The sequence below is a fragment of the Macaca thibetana genome, chromosome 1 (genome assembly GCF_024542745.1).
Source record: "Macaca thibetana thibetana isolate TM-01 chromosome 1, ASM2454274v1, whole genome shotgun sequence".
Classification (NCBI taxonomy): Eukaryota; Metazoa; Chordata; class Mammalia; order Primates; family Cercopithecidae; genus Macaca; species Macaca thibetana.
Window position 1 is genome coordinate 42,460,490 of NC_065578.1, and position 7,542 is coordinate 42,468,031.

At 46.2% G+C, this 7,542-nt stretch overlaps 1 long non-coding RNA gene across 1 annotated transcript in view; it reads right to left on the minus strand.

Annotated features, from left to right (window-relative positions):
• Positions 1-7,542, minus strand: part of LOC126961250 (uncharacterized) — a 95,206-nt gene that overhangs the window by 43,555 nt on the left and 44,109 nt on the right. The gene's annotated exons all lie outside the window — the stretch shown is intronic.

Below are 7,542 nucleotides of genomic sequence, written 5' to 3' on the forward strand. Positions count from 1 at the left end.
AGTCATCTCTGCCACATTCTTGCTTTCTCATGGGGGCCCTGTTAGAAAGGGGAAAGGAGGAAAGCTGGTGCCCACCTGAGACCCCAGCTCTGAGACTCCAGGGCTGTTGGAGCAGTTCCCATAGAGAAATCCTCTGGGGGCAGGCACCACTTAAGCCTGTAGGAGAGGCCTCTCCCCCAGAGAGCAGGAAGCCCACACCTGTGTGCTGGTGCAGTAGTTCACTCCGACTCCCCAGTGGGAACAAGTGTCCCTTCCTTAGGGTGCCGGTAAGGGTGGAGCCGGCAAAGCACCAATATGCCTTCAGGGAGAAAGGGCTAGGGAAAGAGGAGTTGGGACACTGCCTTCAAGCCTTTCCTTGTCATCCCTGCGTCACCACGAAATAAATCATGCATCATGAGCACTAATGGACTTGTGTTGTCACTACCTCTTATCCTCAAAGTAAGACTGAAGCCAGGGGTGGTAGCACACACCTATAGTCCCAGCTACTCAGGAAGCTGAGGTGGGAGGATTGCTTGAGCCCAGGAGTTTGAGGCTGCAGCAAGCTATGATTGCACCACTGCACTCCAGCCTGGGCAATAGAGCGAGACTCTGTCTCTAAAGTAATAATAATAATAATAATAATAAAAAACAAAGTAAGACTGAATAACCAGAAAGCAACCCCCATGTGCAGCTCCTGCAAAGAATGCACGGCTGTGGCTGGGCCAGCTTTCCCTCATAGAATGTGTTTTGTATGCTAAGTAGGCTGCTGTTGTTTGAGGCAGAAAGACAATGAGTCACTTGTGTCTCGTGCTATTGGGTGAGCTATTCTTCTAGGATCTCCGAGTGACCTGGGGTGAAGCAAGGACCTGGTGGAACTTAAAGGCAAGACATCCTTAAAATTCATGCCTGCCCATCTTTACTGGTCGGCCCTTGTCTTTTAAAGGGCACCACTCCATCATCACACAGCACAGAGTTGACCTCATTGTTTTCCAGAATAAAATCTCAGATGCATGCTGGACACAAAAGCACTGGTTTTCTTAAATCATGTTTAAGAGTTTGAGGGATGACATGCAGATGATAGCAGCCTCCCTGGGTGTGCTGGCAGAGACTGTTAGCCTTCTTCCTGTCTAGGTAGTATAGTCTAACAGGCCTTGGGTATAGTTAAGCTCTCTGGCTGTGGATCAAACTGTCTGGGGTCAGAATTGAACACCACCACTTAACTAACCTGAGGATGCATAGGTTTCCTCATCTGCAAAATGGGGATAATAATAATGACACCCGGCCCGACGCGGTGGCTCACGCCTCTAATCCCAGCACTTAGGGAGGCCAAGGAGGGCAGATCACCTAAGGTCGGGAGTTCGAGACAAGCCTGAGCCCAACCAACACGGAGAAACCCAGCATCTACTAAAGAAAATACAAAATTAGCCTGTAATCCCAGCTACTCAGGAGGCTGACACAGGAGAATGGCTTGGACCCGGGAGGTGGTGGTTGCAGTGAGCCGAGATTGTGCCATTGCACTCCAGCCTGGGTGACAGAACAAGACTCCATCTCAAAATAATAATAGTGACACCCATCTCAAAAGGCTAAGAGTCCATGGGGTGTAGCCAACACCTTTTGCCAGCACCTGTAAATGTGTAGCAACTGTTAGTCATTATAATTGAGGTTTGTTGGTGTTCTAGCATAAGATTCTGCATTGCTGTGTAAATTCCATTCTGACCAAAGTGGGTGAAAGTCTGTTATGCTTTACTAAATATGCTCTGAGCTTCTAACTGCCTGAACCCTATGTGGGGGTTGATTTCAGTTTCTGACCTCACAGGACTCCTCTGGGCCAAATGGCCTCTGTCAAGCAGTTTCTATAAAAGGGACTTCTTTCAAAGCCTTGTTGAATTAACTGGGGCTTCCTTTAAATAAAGGCTTGTTTTTAGAAGCTTTCTTTTTCCAACAAGGAAAAGAACACAATGGATTCCAAGTAATCTCCAGTCCTCATCACAGCTTGTCACAAACACCTGGCATGTCTTTTCTGACCAGCGTGAAAATACACACGCATGCGCGCGCGCACACACACACACACACACACACACACACACACACACACACGCTTCAGGGACACAGACTCAGCCTGATGCTCCAAAAGCATTTACTGCAAACTTCCTCTCACTACAGAGTTATTTCCTGGAAGAACAACAAAAATTGTTTTGGAATTGACAGTATGGCTTTGGTTGCTGCTGAAGTTAAGTGAAAGTACCATTGTTACTATTAACCTAAACAAAATCTTAAACGAATTACTTTCTTTTCCTTTTCTTTTCTTTTTTTTTTTTTCTGTTTTTTGGACAACAACAACAAAAAAGAAATTTTCCTTTCTTTGCTGATCAATATGAAGAATGATTTATCAGTAAAGTCAATTTCAGGCAAAGGTAGAACTTAGGAATCGGGTTAAAGTGTTGCTTATTTCAACCAAAAGAAAACGTTCTAGTTTGTTTGGGCAGCATGTACGTGGTTCTTGGAAAAGCAATTGTGACAAACAGTACAGAGAGTTAAGGCACTTATGGCATATACAAAGATGCCAGCATTTGGAGCTGCACATAACAAAGAAATATCTTAAATGCTTTTCAAAATATTCTAGGAGCCAAGACACAAGGGCATGCTTTAGGAGAACATAGGAATGTAATTTGGGAGGAAAATTGGAACTACTCCTTCCCTTTAAAATCACTGAGCAAAACAAAGCAGCATTCTACTTCACATACTGACTTTACATAGCTTATATGTAATAGTTTGACTTTAAGAAGCAAAGATGGGACTCTTTTTGGTTTTTGTTTTTTTTTGAGACGGAGTCTCGCTCTGTCGCCCGGGCTGGAGTGCAGTGGCGCGATCTCAGCTCACTGCAAGCTCCGCCTCCGGGGTTTACGCCATTCTCCTGCCTCAGCCTCCCAAGTAACTGGGATTACAGGCGCCCGCCATCTCGCCCGGCTAGTTTTTTGTATTTTTTAGTACAGACGGGGTTTCACCGTGTTAGCCAGGATGGTCTCGATCTCCTGACCTCGTGATCCACCCGTCTCGGCCTCCCAAAGTGCTGGGATTACAGGCTTGAGCCACTGCGCCCGGCCAAAGATGGGACTCTTACTGTTTATGTTTTATTTATTGCTTTTTATTTTTTGAGACAAAGTCCCACTCTGTCACCCAGGCTGGAGTGCAGTGGCATGATCTCAGCTCACTGCAACCTCTGCCTCCTGGGTTCAAGCAATTCTTGTGCCTCAGCCTCCCAAGTAGCTGGGACTACAGGTGTGTGCCACCACATCCGGCTAATCTTTTTGTATTTTTAGTAGACATGGGGTTTCACTATGTTGGCCAGGGTGGTCTTGAACTCCTGGCCTCAGGCAATCTGCCTGCCTCGACCTCCCAAAGTGCTGGGATTACAGGCATGAGTCACTGTGCCGGGCCTCTCACTGTTTATTTTGAAAACTAACTGCATGGTCACCCATGTAACCCACCCCAGTCTGGCAAGTTCAATTGGAAGAGGTCTCTGTTACTTAGAATAGTACCAACTTGACTGTTTAATCCAGATAGCCCTGACTTCAGTTTTGGGGAGCAACTTGGAGAGGTTCATTCTTTCCCCCCGACTCATCCTCTGTTGATCCAGTCACAAATTTCACCAGCTTTTTTGTGCATAATTTGCACAACAATTTCACCCAAATGGATCTCAACTGAGCCATCATTTCTGCAAGAAGACTATGGAGTTTGTCTATAGAGAAAATTAAATCAAATTCATAGACATTTTTAAGAGTCTGTCAGCCGGGCGTGGTGGCTCAAGCCTGTAATCCCAGCACTTTGGGAGGCCGAGACGGGCGAATCACGAGGTCAGGAGATCAGGACCATCCTGGCTAACACGGTGAAACCCTGTCTCTACTAAAAAATACAAAAAACTAGCCGGGCGAGGTGGCGGGCGCCTGTAGTCCTAGCTACTCGGGAGGCTGAGGCAGGAGAATGGCGTAAACCCCGGAGGCGGAGCTTGCAGTGAGCTGAGATCCAGCCACTGCACTCCAGCCTGGGCGACAGAGCCAGACTCCGTCTCAAAAAAAAAAAAAAGAGTCTGTCAAATGTTTCCACATGTATTTACATGTGGTCTAAAACCCTAAGGACATTGTAAGAAGCCACACAAAAGACCCAAATGAATGTTCTAAGGGGCATAAATCAGTTGTCTGAGCCACCTGTTAAGGGAAATGAGTGGAACTTGGAGAGTCAGGCTTTCCTGTCCCTCTTGATCATGACAGTCACTTGGAGAACAGTGAGTCCAACTCGCTGGAGTGGCCACAGGGGATGGACCTTTACTTTCCTAACATAAAAGAAAAAATAAATCTTTGGTTTCCAAATGAGCACTGCCACCAAAGTGGAACTTAATACCACAACAGATATTCGCCCTGTGCAAACACAAGTTGAGCACCCCTAATCCGAAAATGTGAAATCCGAAATGCTCCCAAATTTGAAACTTTTTGAGCACTTTGTGATGCCACAAGTGGAAAATCCACATCTGACCTCATGTGATGGGTCATATATATCATATGAAATATTGTTTAAAATTACCTCCAGGCGGCCGGGCGCGGTGGCTCAAGCCTGTAATCCCAGCACTTTGGGAGGCCGAGACGGGCGGATCACGAGGTCGGGAGATCGAGACCATCCTGGCTAACACGGTGAAACCCCGTCTCTACTAAAAATACAAAAAAACTAGCCGGGCGAGGTGGCGGGCGCCTGTAGTCCCAGCTACTCGGGAGGCTGAGGCAGGAGAATGGCATAAACCTGGGAGACGGAGCTTGCAGTGAGCTGAGATCCGGCCACTGTACTCCAGCCTGGGTGACAGAGCGAGACTCCGTCTCAAAAAAAAAAAAAAAAAAAAAAAAAAATTACCTCCAGGCTATGTGTATAAGGTATGCATGAAACATAAATGGATTTCATATTTAGACTTGGGTCTTATCCCTAAAATATTTCATTATGTATATGCAAATATCCCAAAATTCAGAAAAGTCTGAAATCTGAACACTCCTTGTCCCTAGCATTTTGGATAAGGGATACTCAACGTGTACAAGCAGTATGAATATATATTCCTATTTTTTCTTTTTTAGGCAAACGCTAACATACAACATACACTTTTGTACCTTCTTTTTATCACTTACTAATTAGTATGTCTTGGAGAGCTTTTAAAAACCAGTATATAGACTTGGAGAGTTTCCTCAACAAATTTCACAGCTGTTATATTTTACTGTATAGCTACATCAAAATTTATTTAACCATTTCCCCATTGATTGACACATGAATTGTTCCTAATCTCCTGCCATTACATATAATGCTACAATGAATAACCATGACATTTGTTGTGCTATGGGAGTATATCTGCAGGATAAAGTCCCAAGAATGCAATTGTGAGTCAAGGATACATGTGCTCATGAATTTTTTTGTTTTTTTTTTTTTTTGTAGTCCTGGCTGGAGGGCAGTGGCGCGATCTCAGCTCACTGTAAGCTCCGCCTCCCGGGTTCACGCCATTCTCCTGCCTCAGCCTCATAAGTAGCTGGGACTACAGGCGCACGCCACCATGCCCGGCTAATTCTTTGTGTTTTTAGTAGAGACAGGGTTTCACCGTGTTAGCCAGGATGGTCTCGATTTCCTGACCTCGTGATCCGCCTGCCTTGGCCTCCCAAAGTGCTGGGATTACAGGCGTGAGCCACCGCCCCTGGCCTTGTTCATGAATTTGACAGATATTCCCAAGTTGCCCTCCATCAGAGTTACATCAACATGCCTATATAGCACATGCCTATTTCCCCACGACCTTGTCAAGAATGTGTGTTATAAAACTCCCAGACTTCTGCCAAACTGATAGGTGAGAACGGTAGTGAGGAAGAGTTTTGTTTTTATTTTTATTTTTGAGATGGAGTCTAGCTCTGTTACCCAGGCTGGAGTGCAGTGGCGCGATCTCAGTTCCACTGCAACCTCCACCTCCCGGGTCCAGGCGATTCTCCTACCTCAGCTTCCTGAGTAGCTGGGATTACAGGTATGTTCCACCACGCCCGGCTAATTTTTGTATTTTTGGTAGAGACGGGGTTTCACCATGTTGGCCAGGCTGGTCTCGAACTCCTGGCCTCAAGTGATCTGCCTGCCTTGGCCTCCCAAAGTGCTGGGATTACAGGTGTTAGCCACTGCGCCCGGCTGTTAAAAAATAAATTACCTTGAGTTGGCCGGGGGCCTTGAGTTTAACTCTATCATTATCAGTTGAGTTTGTTTTGGGTTTGGAGGTTAACCCTCCAATGTGTAGAACTTCATATTTGCATTATTTTTAGCCTATAATTTTCCAGTGACTGAGACTTCAAGATGTGCATTATGGCTTAAGTCTTCTTATACATCTGCAACAGCAGATGTATACACAACCCACTCAAAATTTGTCTGTGCAGTAATATTTCATTTGGGACATATTGTTTGTAAATTGATGCTATTTAAATTACTTGCAGCATAATCTCAACACATGTAAAAATACTTTTACACTTGTAGGGTATTGTTTTATAATACAAATTCTTGTGTACAAACTCCATTAACATTTTATTTATGTACAGATCATTATTACCAGTTTTTGTTTCCCAGTTGAGAGTGGGGAGGGCAGATGGGCTCGGAGTCTTTACATGTGCCAGGATCGTGCAGTCTCAAACTTTTCCATTCGAAGCAAATACCTGTGCCAATATCTGTGTCACTTCCAAGAAGAATGAATGCTGCCTAAGTGCTCTCCATATGTTTGCAAAATGACATCAGGCCCCCCAGGTCTTCCAAGAACCAGAGGAAAAGTTCCTTTTGTTTCACAAAAGTGAATCCTGTCACACAAACAGTCCCAGCACTTTCCAGCTCCTTTTTCTTTCCAGATTCAAAGGTCTGGCACCAGGATGAGCTGAAGTCTAAGGCATCCACCACTCTCCCCCTGCTCCTACTCGCATCCCACCCAAAGCCTTGTCCAGAGAACGCTCTTCCCAGCCTGAGGCCCAGGAATGGGAGTCTCTGTGGGCCACACATTGGTGGGGAGGTCTTTCCTGATCCTTTTCTATGCTACTCCAGGAGTCAAAACCTCTCCTGAGACTTTTCAGGGAGCTTCAGAAGAACCCTGGGCCTAAACCAGCTCAACAAAGCTGCAGGGACCCAGCCTCCTGAGGAAAGTGAATGTGAGTCTGGTGCACCCAGAGGAGAATGAAGCCTTCACCGAAAAGATTCTGGGAAGATGTCCCAGGCCCAGGGGGAGGGTTTGTACTTCCAGACCTAAGTCACCTAAGCTGACACCAGGTCTCATCCATCCCAGTCATTCCATTCCGGGTCAGAGGGGTCATCGATTCAACCAGCGAGGCTGCCCATCCGACGGTTGCTCCCTCTGCTCCCTGGAAGGGCCTCTTCGTGGGCATGCTGTACCTACAGGTCTTGTTCTGTTCTGGGAACTGCCAGTGGTGGCAAGAGGTGGAGCAACGGGTGCCAGGGCAGGGAGAGGTGAGTCTGGGAGGGAAGCAGAGGCAAGATCCACAGGCCTTTAGAGACTTTGCCAAGGCA